The sequence below is a fragment of the Alligator sinensis genome, unplaced genomic scaffold, assembly GCF_000455745.1.
Source record: "Alligator sinensis unplaced genomic scaffold, ASM45574v1 scaffold534_1, whole genome shotgun sequence".
Lineage (NCBI taxonomy): Eukaryota > Metazoa > Chordata > Crocodylia > Alligatoridae > Alligator > Alligator sinensis.
In genome coordinates, this window is record NW_005842050.1 from 373671 (window position 1) to 386442 (window position 12772).

The window sequence follows — 12772 nt, forward strand, 5'->3', positions numbered from 1 at the left end:
AGATTCTCTGGCTGTACCTAGTTTCAGCTTTTTATGCAGTGCAGTACCTTGTGCAATAGCCTTCTATTGTCTTAATTTATCACTACATAGAAGGAATTTAACTCTTCTCTTTAGCCTGGAAGAAAAGTGATTATTAGTACATTCATTAGCTTTAATCAGGGTCTGTGATCCTTTATAAATTAAAGACCTACTTGATGGCAGCCATTAACACTTTCAGGTATAACAATATTTAACTGATCAAGTGATACTTTGTTTTTTTCTCTTTATGAATCTGTTTTACAATAGCAGAATATAATTCAAGATAAGCGTATACAAGCATCTACTATACAGGAAACAACATTTTATTTGTTATTTAGTAACAGGTAGTTCATATAGATTTACATTTTCTACTCATATCTAGACATTTATATTGTAATTACTGCCTTCACACTTTTTAGATGGGTAGATCTATTTTCCAGATCATTTTTTATTATTTTATTTTAAATGAATATGGTATTCATATAAAGTGCTAGATCAACACACAATTCAAGCTTAAGCAGAGTAACCTCATACCACTGTAGCCATGCTTCTTCCTGAGAGCAGAAAAGACCAGCTCTTTTCTGTTTTTGTGTTGTGATTCATTCCTGTCCTGCCTACTGGGACAACTATGAAGTATGCCTTTTAACCATAGTTATTATGGTGGCTTTTTGTGATGTGGGTTTATGTGCACCTGGAACTGAAATAAAGCCAACAAGTTACTTCATGTAAACTCCTCTGTTTCGAATTTTCAGCTTCTGGGAATATATGTAGATGACCAAGAAATAAAAGGCTCCTTAATTTTCTCAACTCATGGGCAGACCTAAGATTTTGAAAAGGGGAGTGTAGATGACGTGGTGCATCATCATCATCACATACAACACAACACTTTGGTCTCCAGTTAAAGAGAAACTAGAAGCTTTACTAATATATTAGGAGGCTAGCATTACATTATTCAGTTTATGGTCAAAGCGAAAACAAATATAATTATTGGAATCGGCACTAATTTCCTCGGGTATATATAAGGTTTAAAAAAACACAACAAATTGGGCAAAAAATTGTCAAAAGATATTGGGTCATTAGTCCTGTATTTATTATGTGTACATCTCTGATTCAGACTGAGCATCTTGACAGTGCCTCCAGTACTTCACTCAGTCATTTCTACATCTGAGTTAATATTACAACACTTGAGGTAAGGTTTTGAGCTAGAGCTAAACAATCTGTAGGGCTGTAAAACAGAAGAGTGACATTACCAGGAATGGCTAAGGAACAACACAATTACAGGAGAAAGAACAATTTGATTAATGGAACATCAGGACTTTTAAAAAGGAGAGAGGGTTGCAGTAATGCCATGAAAAAATTGAGATCCACTATTTCCAAGTCCACTATTAGCCCCGGGAGCTGTGCGACTCCCTGTATGCCTCCTGCTGCCTGCCAAGCTGCACGCTGGCCACAGCGCATGTCCCCTGCTCACCTAATGCACAGCAAGATGCACACATGGCATTGCATGGCTCCTGGGGCAAAGGCAGGAGGGTGCAGAGCCCCAGCCTGCTTCTGCTCTGTGCACAAATCCAGGGGGCATGTGTCCCCGTGTCTCCCCCGGGGAGTGCATGCAGTGGTGGGGAGCCATCTTGCCCCCCCCCCGCAATGCCTCTGGATAAGCCACCCGTGGCTCTGTCACATGACCCGTGACCCAACCCATCTGCTTGTCTGTGTCTTTGGGTACCTGTGTCTGTGTGTCTGCTGCTCATTCCCAAGACACAGCCTCCCCAGCCCTGCTGATGCCCATCACTCCTGACCCACAGTACCCTGCATCCTGCCAGGGTGTGCAGGGACCTGCCCTTCCTGGGCTTCAAACTCCACACATACACCAGGCTGCCCCCCCACCTCCTTTTCAAAAATCGCATCTCATGATTTACATGCCATGCCACATCTCTTGATTTTTAAGAGTTTGTGTGTCAGTTTTTGACATGGTGGGGTTGGCAATACTGGGGTTTTTAACATCTGTGGAGTGGAGAGAGATGAACAGGAATCATGGATATGGCAATGAGCCATGAAGTCAATTGGTTCGTTCAGTGCTGGCTGAACAGAATGGCTTCTGCTCCTCCCAGGCAGTTGGATTGGAGTTTGAGTAAACCAGGGTCAAAGGGGTGTGTGACTGCACCACTGCACCCACCCTGGATCCACTGATGCCTCATCTCATCTGCAATGAACTGAGATATCAGAGACTTCTGAACATATCAAAATGTTGAAAGATGTACTTCTCCTCTTTTTCCATAATTGTGCATAAGTGATGGTTCTTTGCCTTGCTGCAGCAAGGTCCTTCTTACAGATCTCACCAAGGGCTCGGCAAATGAGCAGGTGCTCCATAACCTGGACTTTACCACACTTGCATATATTTATGTCACTGGAGTAGCCCCATTTGATCATGTTTGTTTTCATAGTTTCATAGTTTGTAGGGTCGGAAGGGACCTTGATAGATCATCAAGTCCAACCTCCTGCCATGGCAGGAAAGAGTACTGGGGTCAAATGACCCCAGCAAGGTGTTCATCTAGCCTTCTCTTAAAGACCCCCAGGGTAGGAGCCAGCACCACTTCTCTTGGAAGTTGGTTCCAGATCCTAGCCGCCCTGACTGTGAAGTAGCACCTCCTGATGTCTAGTCTAACTCTACCCTCTGCCAGCTTGTGACCATTATTTCTAGTCACTCCTGGTAGTGCTCAGGGGAACAGGGACTCCCCAATGCCTGCTGGTCCTCTCTGATTAGTTTGTAACAGGCCACTAGAGCCCCCCCTCAGCCTTCTCCTGTGGAGGCTGAACAGGTTCAGGTCCCTTAGCGTCTCCTCATAGGGCCTGCCCTGCTGCCCCCTGATCATGCAGGTGGCCCTCCTTTGGACCCTCTCAATGCTGTCCACATCCCTCCTGAAGTGCGGTGCCCAGAACTGGATGTAGTGCTCGAACTGCGGCCTGACTAGTGTCGCATAGAAGGGAAGGATCACCTCCTTGGACCTGCTTGAGATGCATCTGTGGATGCATGACAAGGTGCGGTTGGCCTTCCTGACTGGCCTTCCCCACACTGTCAGCCCATGTTCATTTAAGCATCAATAATGATTCCAAGATCCTTTTCTGCCTTTGCTCTGACAATAAGGGAGTTCCCCAGCCTGTAGGTATGCTGCTGGTACTTCCTCCCCAGGTGCAGCATATTTTGATCTTCCAGTTTTCATGCACAGGTGATTTAGGCATCGCTATGTTGGCCAGTCTAGATCAGCCCCTCTGGGAAAGTCCTTCTGGGGTTCCAGGTCCATTTCAGAGCACCTGATTGTGCAAAAAAATTCTTTTCATAAAGATAGTGAATATGTTGAAAAATTATGAACTAAAATCTTTCCATTTTACTTCTTTGCCAATTAAGAACTAATGTAAATTTTAGTAACCAATTTTTTTCTTCAGATTATAAAACTAAATAATGAATACTTTAAGCCTGCTAAAGATGACTTTATTATTCCTTATATTTTTCCCACAACTTAATTCTTTCCTGTATTTGGGGGGTACTAAACCTGCGTCAGCAATTATGTCCTGTGACAGGGAGCCAGAAGCTCCTGTCACTTGAAGTAAAGAGCGCAATGGGTTAAACTTGCTATTCAGGGCTGCAGGAAAGAGAAGGCAAAGGGGAAATCCCCGTGGGTGGCTGAGGAACTACCTGACCAGAAGGAGGCAGTGTTTAGAGGCCTATAAAACCAGTGCAGGAAGAAAGAAAGGCAGTTTGGCCCTGCAGGGTGCAGACATAAGAGCTCCTGGGAGAGAGGGACTTCAGGAAAACAGCACACAGACACCCAAGCTATCCTGGAAAGCTGGGAAGTATGGCTTGGAGTGGGGGTATTGACCCTGAGTGAAGATAAATTTTAGTTTGGAAGAGGTTGGCTTATATTTGTGTTACGGAAAAGTTTAACACCAGAGGACCAGATTGTGCCTGTATGGTATGATTGGAGGCCACATATCAGGGTGCCACATACTAGGCATTCATGGTTTCAAGCTCTGAAAAGGAGTGAGGGAGAGCGAGAGACGGGGAGCAGGCTATCACTGAGAGGGCCAGAGCCCGTGCCCTGAGTGGGCAAGACCAGGGCTGGGGCCAAGGCTGTGGACCTGAGCTGAGGAGGTACAGCCAGAGAAAGAGGGCCAAAAGACTGGAGCCCCAACAAAGGTTGGAGACCTGAGGAGGCCAAGTGTTGTGGTAGAGCCAGGGGGGGCCCTAAAGTGATATTTAGTAACATCTGTGAGGCATGGGCAGGGGAGGTGAAGGCTACAATTATTGTCCTTAAAATGGTGGGGCCCTAAGGCATGGATAGGGCCAGGAGGGCCACGATTTAAGGAGTCAGATTAGTGCTAGTCAGGCACATGAAACAATAGACAGCAGAGGGATGGAGGCTTACTGTGAGACTGAAGGCCAGTCTCCTTAAGTATTACAAGATACCTCAAAGTATGGCAGCTGAGGTAGAAGCAGGGGGGGGACCCTGAGAAGCTGGAGTGGAGCAGGGGTCACTTGGCCACAAAGGGGTGTCATGGCCCTTCCTGGGCCTGGGCCTGCTATATGTGCCTTCTCAAAATGTTACTGGGAACAAAAATATGTGTATGTTTTTACCTTGTTGTAAACTTGTGCCAATCTTTGGCCCACAGCTTAGATTTTTCCACCTGGCTTGCACTGTCCGCTATTTTACGGGCTGACAGTTTTGCTGGCAGTGTAGATTGTTAAAAGTCACTAAGGGTTCTCGCCTGCCACATTTGAATGTGAAATAATCTTGGGGAGGATGATGTTGACCTCTCTTCCTTCAGCGTCTTTACACGTACATGCGGTGTAGCTTGGGCCTGGGGCTCCACCTCCCCTATACCCCACCCAACGCCACCCAGATGGTGCACTGTCGAGTCTGATGTATATTTGTTTTGCCTCACTCAGTTATAAGAAGAGTCTGCCATGGTAACAGTGTTGTGGGCTAGAAGTGATAATATCCACAATGAGTGTCTGTATTCCTATTCAGTCACACATGCCCTTTCTCTTTGCTGGAAACGTTGGGCTTGGACCCGCCTAAACACGGTCTGTGCTGTCTCAATCATAGTTTCATTATTCTCCTTTTCCTTTTTGTCTTTCAGGTTTGCCATTGATCCAGCTCTGATCATTGGCGCTTGTGTCCCATGGACACTGCTCCAGTAAGTACGCTGACTCCTCCGAGTCTGTTTTGGTGCTCAGCCTCTCTACACTAGGCCTCCACCAGCCCGTGCTGGGGCAAGCCACCTTCTCACACTGCTCTGGCTGCAGCAGGGAACTCACTTCCGGTTCCTCCCTCGTATTGTCCTGTGGCAGGTTTAAACCAGTGCCTGTGTTCTGCCCTGTAAATCGGTGCCGGCATGCACTTACGAGGTATGCCCATGCCAGAGGCATGTGCTCACTCCCTTCTTCCGCTGCTGGCAGCCCATTGGATTGTGATCCTGGCGTCTGTGGTGAGTTGCTCAACGTGGCAGGTTCTTCTTCTCTGCCACACCTATCATAAAAGCTACTGGGTTTTCAATGCATGTAAAAGTGCAAACATGTCAATGGGTATGGAGGTTGAAATGTAAATCTGAATCTAAGCAGTAAAAACAGCAGGTACTTTTATTGACAAAAACCATGATATTTATTTTTACCATAGCAATTCTTTAAAAGTGGTCATGACAGCTGGATCCTGATTCTGCACTGGTTACTACAAGGTGAATTTTTCTAATCTTGTTATTTTGAACACATAATTTAACAACCTAGATCACAGGACCTTTCTCCCTGTCTGGTACTGTTTCATTTGGGGTCAGTATACCTAGGCAGGGAGTTGGACTAGATCACCTCTGGTAGTCCTTTCCAGTCCTATTTTTCTGTGATCCTATGAAAGAACCTGACTGTGGACTGCTAATGGCAACTATTGTCGTCAATAAACCACCGCAGTAGAGCACTACATTCACTTAAAGCAGCATTTAATCTTTTTGACCTTTACCATCAAATTTCAGTTTAAATTTATACAAATTTTTTTTTTTAAACACACACACACACACACAGTATTACAATATACAATATCAAATTGTAAAATGGCAGGTACATTTGTAATATTAGAATATCAAATTTACCAAATGGGAAGCAAAAAGACTTATTGGGAATCATCTTTTTAGCTTTGTCTGCACTGTTCAAAATACCTATCCTTGAAAATGGGTGCCGCTGAACCTGCTGATGAACAGTTTAGCTACAAGTGTAGCCAAGGACAAGCTCAGTACTGCTTTGGAAACTGTTGCTGCTCCAAGCAAACAAAAAGATGGAGCAGCTTCAGATCGCTTTTGCAACAACTCTCGAGATATATAGCAATCAATTTATCTAAAATATGTTGTGTTTTATAAGGAACACAAAACTCTAAAACTCTTGGTTCAGAGGTGATACCTTTTATTAGACCAACTAGAAACAAGCAAAAAAAATTATCTTTCTTTGCAAGCTTTTGGGCATGCACACCCTTCTTCATGGTGAAGGGAAATCAAAGATGGTAAAAGTCCCCTTAGGTAGAAAATAAACTTCATTTTGCACAAAGGAAGCTGAAGGTGGATGTATGTTCCTCTGGGTCCATGAGGTCCCTTTGTGTGAGTTGCTCTTTGATGTGCAGATAAGGCAGTTTCTCTTCCCTGGTGGTGTCAGATGGCAGAAAGTTAGGAAGGTATAGAAAGAAATCTTTCTTTCTTGTTTAGCAATGAAGTTTATAATTCCAAAAAACAGCTAAAATTTGGTATCTTCCATGTTTTATAAGGCACTTAATACCATTGCCTCAATTTTGGCCATAGCCATTTGGATTAAGCAGCATGGCAGAATGGTGGGGAAAAAAAATCAATAATCACAAAAAGGTTACCAATTTTCACTACTGCAACAGAAATAATAGTAACAATAACTTTAGTGAGTGTATTTGCTTAACATGATGCATTGCCTCATGCAAATTGTTACTGTAGAGCTAATGCTCCTATTTTTTCCTGCCAGGGCTGTCAAACATGCAGCCCACAGGCTGGACTTGGCCTGCTGTGCTGTTCTCTCTGGCTCAGTGGGCTACCAGAAGTTGCCTGTGTCAGAATTTGGGACCCCTGGGCTCTGTTGAACATAGCTTTCTGGCAGCAGGGGTGCAAGCGAGGACTCTGTGACACAGCCCTGTTTGTTCTGCAGGCCCTTGCTGTGATTGCCAGACCCACCACAGCCACTGCTGGACCCACTGCCATTGCAGCTGCTGTTCTTGCAGATCCAGCTCAACAGAAGTCCCACTGTCTGGATTCAGCCCAAGGCCTGATGTGAATTTGACACCTTTGCTGTAGGGTAACTGTCTTTGGCTAAGCTATAGCTCTCGCAAACGAATATATTCTTTCCTCTGACTGATTGGCAGGGTATATTATGTAAGAATCGCATAACTGTGTGTCTATTGTGGGGGAAAGTAGGTTATGTATTTAAATATATGAAATAATCCACTGATTTCAATGTGTTTTTTAACCATTTGTAAGATTTCATATTATTCTCCCAATTTTATGTTCTATATCCTCTGTGACTGTTGACAAGCCTTATATTTACAAGTATTTGAAGTATTTGAGCTGCCACACAAGAAAAATAAATTTCCATGAGGAAATGCCTGAAGCCAGTTGCACATCAGTTATTTAAAAATATTTAACCATAACCTTCACTAAAGGGCTATAGATTCATATACTATAGAATCATTTCATTCTAGACTACTTTGTTTTTTAGTCTCAGGGGTGTAGGTTGTAGCCATGTTGGTCTAAGGACATAGGCAGACAAGGTTCCTTGGGTGAATCTGATATCTTTTATTAGACCAACCCAAATAGTTGGAGAATAGTTATTAAGCAAGCTTTTGGGTTCAAAAACCCTTCGTCAGGCTAAGGAAGTTTCAGCAGTTGGTGTGTGCTCTTCCTGGATGGAATGAAAAGTAAAGAAGCCAGCGGCTGGGCTGGTACTACACCCCACGACAGAGCCATCAGCATTCCTGGATCTTACAGCTGCACCTCCAGAAATGTAGTATTTCTCATCCAATGCACCAAATGCCCTGATGGAAAATATGTAGGAGAGACCAAACAACAACTGCGCACCAGAATGAACGCACACAGGAAATCTATCAAACACAGAAATACCCAATTACCGGTGGGGGCACATTTCTCACAAGAAAACCACTCTCTCTCCAATCTCTCAGTCCTGATCCTCAAAGGAGACTTACAAAACACTTCCCAGAGACGAGCCTATGAACTCCACTTCATCAACCTCGTAGATACTAAAAATCATGGACTAAATATAGACATTAGATGTATGACACATTATAACCTGCCTGACATCTGACTCCCCAGGTATCTCTCCACTTTCATCCCCCTTCTCTCTCTTCCCCCCTCCCCGCCCCCCCAGCCTGTCTCTTACCCATTGACTCCTCAGACTACATTTTCACTGACTACCTGTCTTGTATGCATACCAGCCCAGCCGCTGGCTTCTTTACTTTTCATTCCGTCCAGGAAGAGCACACATCAACTGCTGAAACTTCCTTAGCCTGACGAAGGTTTTTGAACCCGAAAGCTTGCTTAATAACTATTCTCCAACTATTTGGGTTGGTCTAATAAAAGATATCAGATTCACCCAAGAAACCTTGTCTTTTTTAGTCTCTGTATTCACTACTCTATTATTGTTTCTTGTACATCCAAAAGTGTACTAATTGTCTCATTAGAGAAAGGTATGGTCACTGCCCCTAAGAACATATGAAGTAACATGTCAAAACAAAATAGGACCATAAACGAAAGGGAAAGGAGGCAGGGGCAGGCATGAAGGAAGAGAAGTATACAGATCCTTATCTAAATCTTATACAGTTTCTAAGTAAGGAATGTGTATATATTTTTTCATTTTACCCTTAATTTTTATTGTTTTCATTCCCTTTTGTAGGTTTCAAGGTTAAAGTGATTGTTTAAAGAAGGGTTTGAATGCCACAGAGCTGGAGAAAACATTTGAACCAATTTGGAAATAAAATGTTGGTAAGAAGACTTGTAGAATTCTCCACAGAATCCCTCCAGTCCAGTTTATTTGTTTACCTCTGGGAAAGCAGCATCCTCCTTCCTCAAAAATCCTGTATTTAACCACCTTGTGGACATCTCTGAAAAAGATTACCCCTATCTCCAACTTAAGTATTCTCACCTACTTTCCCACAGTAGGAAGGATGTTACTCAGTTCTAAACTGTACCTAACAATCTCTTAAAACATCTTGTTTAACTAAACATTGTATTAATTGCATCAAGAAAGGTTTGGAATCTCTGGTTAAGGGATTTATTTTTCTCAGAACATATAATCCTTTGTCAAATCCCAGTAGCTGAGCACTTCCCATTTTTGTCTTTCAGATTGAAGTATAAAGGTGAAGAATGCTTTGCTCCCTCTTCCTTCCAAAGGAAGCTACTCAAAATACTGTTCCTAATAGACAATAATGATTGGCAATGAAATTGACAGTATGTAAAAAAAATTGTGCCTCATCCCATTTGTTACCACAAAAGGGAAGTTATACAGGAGTGGGGAAGAAAAAAGGAGCATCTATCAACTCTTAAACTAAGATTTTATTCATGCAATTGTACAGCTATAATTATGTATGGATAGCAATGCTCATACAATAGCCCAGGTTACCAACCCTTTACTGGGGAATCCAGCAGGTTCTTGGTTTCCTGTTTCTCATGGTGGTGTTTTTTCTTCCGAGACGTAACTCAAGGCCCTTCTTCTATATCCAAGCAGCTAACTGACTATACAAAGCAGCTAGCCGTATAAATAATCTACTTAGTTATGTAAAACATCTAGTCTAGCGCACACTTTTGTTTAAAGGACTGTTGGCACCTGATCCAACTGGTTGGAACTGGGACAGGAAACTTCACACATTTTGAGAGCTGAGGGGTCTATTCAAATTAAAAGAGCTCTCCCATAGGTATGCAAAAATAGCTAAGGGTAGGGTCATCAGTCTCTTAGTCATGTAGAATGGCTAAGGGTTGGCCTATCATTCCTTCAGTTGTGCAAGGACAGCTAGAGGTGGCCCCTCTGCCAAGGCTGGGCCCATCTCCTTACACTATGCCTCAGTCCTACCAAATAAAGTTCTGTACAGGTTTACTGAAATCCACTTAAGCTGTACTATGCATATCTACATGATGAAAGGTTCAGTAAGACTTTGATATCACTTTCATATGTACCTTTAAATGAAAATTTACTGCAACCTGGACAGCTGTTTTCTCTTCTCCTTTTTGGCTCTGAAATTCTTTATTACCACTACTGATCATCTCTGTATACTTAGACTGAATACCAAAGATTTTATTCTGTGTTACCTCAGGATATCCATATTTACAAGCCTTTGTAAAAACAATCATACCAATCCTGAAGTCTATCTTCACCTTGGCTGCTTAAATTACAGTGTGGAAGCAAGAACATGCTTGCCTACGCCAATGATGGGGTGCTTAATCTTTCCAGCAAGGGTACTACAGATATATTATTTGAATTATGCCTGCCCCTTTAAAATATTATTTAACTTTATTTCTATAATTAACCCAAATGCAGAGACCTAACTGGCATACCCACTTTTCTCTCCTGTACAACGTTATTTATTCCTTTTCTTCTTTTTCCTCTGCCTTGAAAATCTGCATTAACTGAACCACTGACAATTTTAATAAAAATCACCATGATTTCACAGTATTTGTTTATTTTGTTAATACCTATCCAGTTCTTGAATGTTACCGATTATGTCAAGTTGGGGTACCTGGGATTGATAGGGTATTTCCAAAATCATGAAACACATGTCTGGACTACAAACAAATGAGCATCAGTCCCTTGTAGAGATTAAGGAGTTAAGGAGAAAATATTAAGCCTAAGAATAAAGTAACATCTTTGTTTTAAGGACAAGCTCTAGGAAATATCAGGGACAATTTGAGGGAGGGTAACCCTTTCCGAAGGTCATACATGCACATTCTCCAGCCATAATGTAACGTATCCGTTAACATATGCAGGTTAATGCTGTCTAAGCCAATTAGCACAGTCACCAGTGTCTGGCGGCAGAGACACTTGAACAAGTTACCATGAAGTCAAGGGCAGGGCTTTATAGCTTGTCAGTTGTTCTGAGATAACTGCCTGTGTACACATTCTTATTCCACGATAAATGAAAGCTACCTCCCAGTAGCTTAGTGAAAGAATGGTAACTATAACAGGTCAATTTTAATTTGTCATGGGGGAAGAGCATACACAGAATCGGTCCTAGACTTAGGTTGTAAATAGATATTGCATTTGTCGTGGGAGAAAGCCTTTTGTCCCAGGATCCAGCAGACATAAAAGTCCACTGTCCTGTGTCCTGTCCCTCTGAAGTATGCAAGATAAAATGTGCTGAGGCCTTTTCCTGGGACATGGCTCTGTGTGCCTGTAGATTGTAGTTGCAGCTGTTTAGCCCAGTTGGTTAGAGCATAACACCAAGGCCACAGGCTTGATCCCTGGTTGGACTAGATGATCTCTTGAGGTCCCTTCCAGTCTTACTTCTCTATGACAAACAAGTCAGCCAGGCTGTGTGTTCTTATTGGCCACCTACTGGAGGAGAAGCAGCAGCGTAGGTGGCAAGGATGTACGTTTCTGGTCCCTGTGACTGCTGGGTTGGTCTATACTTCCTTGTTGTATCTAAGGGTCTTTCTGGGTCAGCACTTTAATTGCAACTCCCAATTGTGCTGCTGTTCCACCGCAACCCCAGAATGAAATTGCCTGCCCCAATCATGGTAGCAGCCTTCCCAGCTCTGTTCATATTGTCGTGGAAAAAACACGCTGTAGAATTTGGAATCAGGTCAGGTAGAAACTTTATTTCGATAGCTATCGGAGAGAGACCCTTACAGGAAGATTTCTGCTGTGGCCTCTCTAATTCACATCCAGGGCAATCAACCTTTTATAGATTCAAGACAAAGGGTTGCCTAAACTAACTTTTCCCGCCTTGGGGCTATCTGTCTTGTGTCCTTCGAGACAGTTTAATGGTCATCTTCCTCTTATCTGAGGAATTTCTCTCTCCCCCCTTGAGGCCTTAGCCATCCTTTGCTTCCACATTTCCCCCCTTTGAGACTTACAAGTCTCATCTTATTCTATTTCTATTCCCATGAGTCTCTCTATTTCATCTTGCATCTTTCTATATCTTCTTTCAATCTGCTCACATCTTTTTAGTACTATCATTTTAGTTTCTGTGGTGTGTTTTCTTTCATTGTCCTTCTGCTGATTTTGTTCAGATATTTGCAGTAACATTAATCTATTCCCTGGTTGGGTTTGCTTAGATATGTAGCTTAGACAACAGCGTACGAGCATGAAAATTACACATATCAGGACAATAATAATAAAAAATATCAATAATCCATGAATAATGGTGGATCCTAAGGAGCCAAAAAGGGACCTAAACCATGAACTTAAATTCCAATCGTCTGGCTCATGTAATTTGGCTGCTTCCTTTTGAATATGTTCAGCCAAATCTTGTATTTTTTCGGAATTATCAGGGATGTAAGTACAGCATTCTTTACCAATTAAAGCACAGACTCCTTTGCTGGCTAACATGTCATCTAAAGCAAGTCTGTTTTGTAAAGTCATCTGTCTTATTTCCTTCATTTCATTATTTATTTCGTGAAGACCAATAGCAGTAGCATTAGCTATCTTCTCTAGGGATGCTGCAACTTTCTTTATTTCAGACATGGCCAAGCCTGC

General features: G+C 42.6%; 1 long non-coding RNA gene across 5 annotated transcripts in view; it reads left to right on the top strand.

The window, feature by feature from the left end:
- The window catches only part of LOC102387093, a 13637-nt gene extending 2908 nt beyond the window's left edge, over nt 1-10729 (top strand). For 2 of the 5 annotated variants that reach the window (XR_003093881.1, XR_003093882.1), the window contains exons 2-5: nt 5155-5502; nt 5691-5748; nt 7220-7366; nt 8978-10729. This is a non-coding gene — a long non-coding RNA (uncharacterized LOC102387093). The remainder of the gene's footprint in view (nt 1-5154; nt 5503-5690; nt 5749-7219; nt 7367-8977) is intronic. The other 3 variants (XR_323718.2, XR_323719.3, XR_003093880.1) reach the window with 2 other exon arrangements.
- The last annotated feature ends 2043 nt before the right edge of the window (nt 10730-12772 follow it).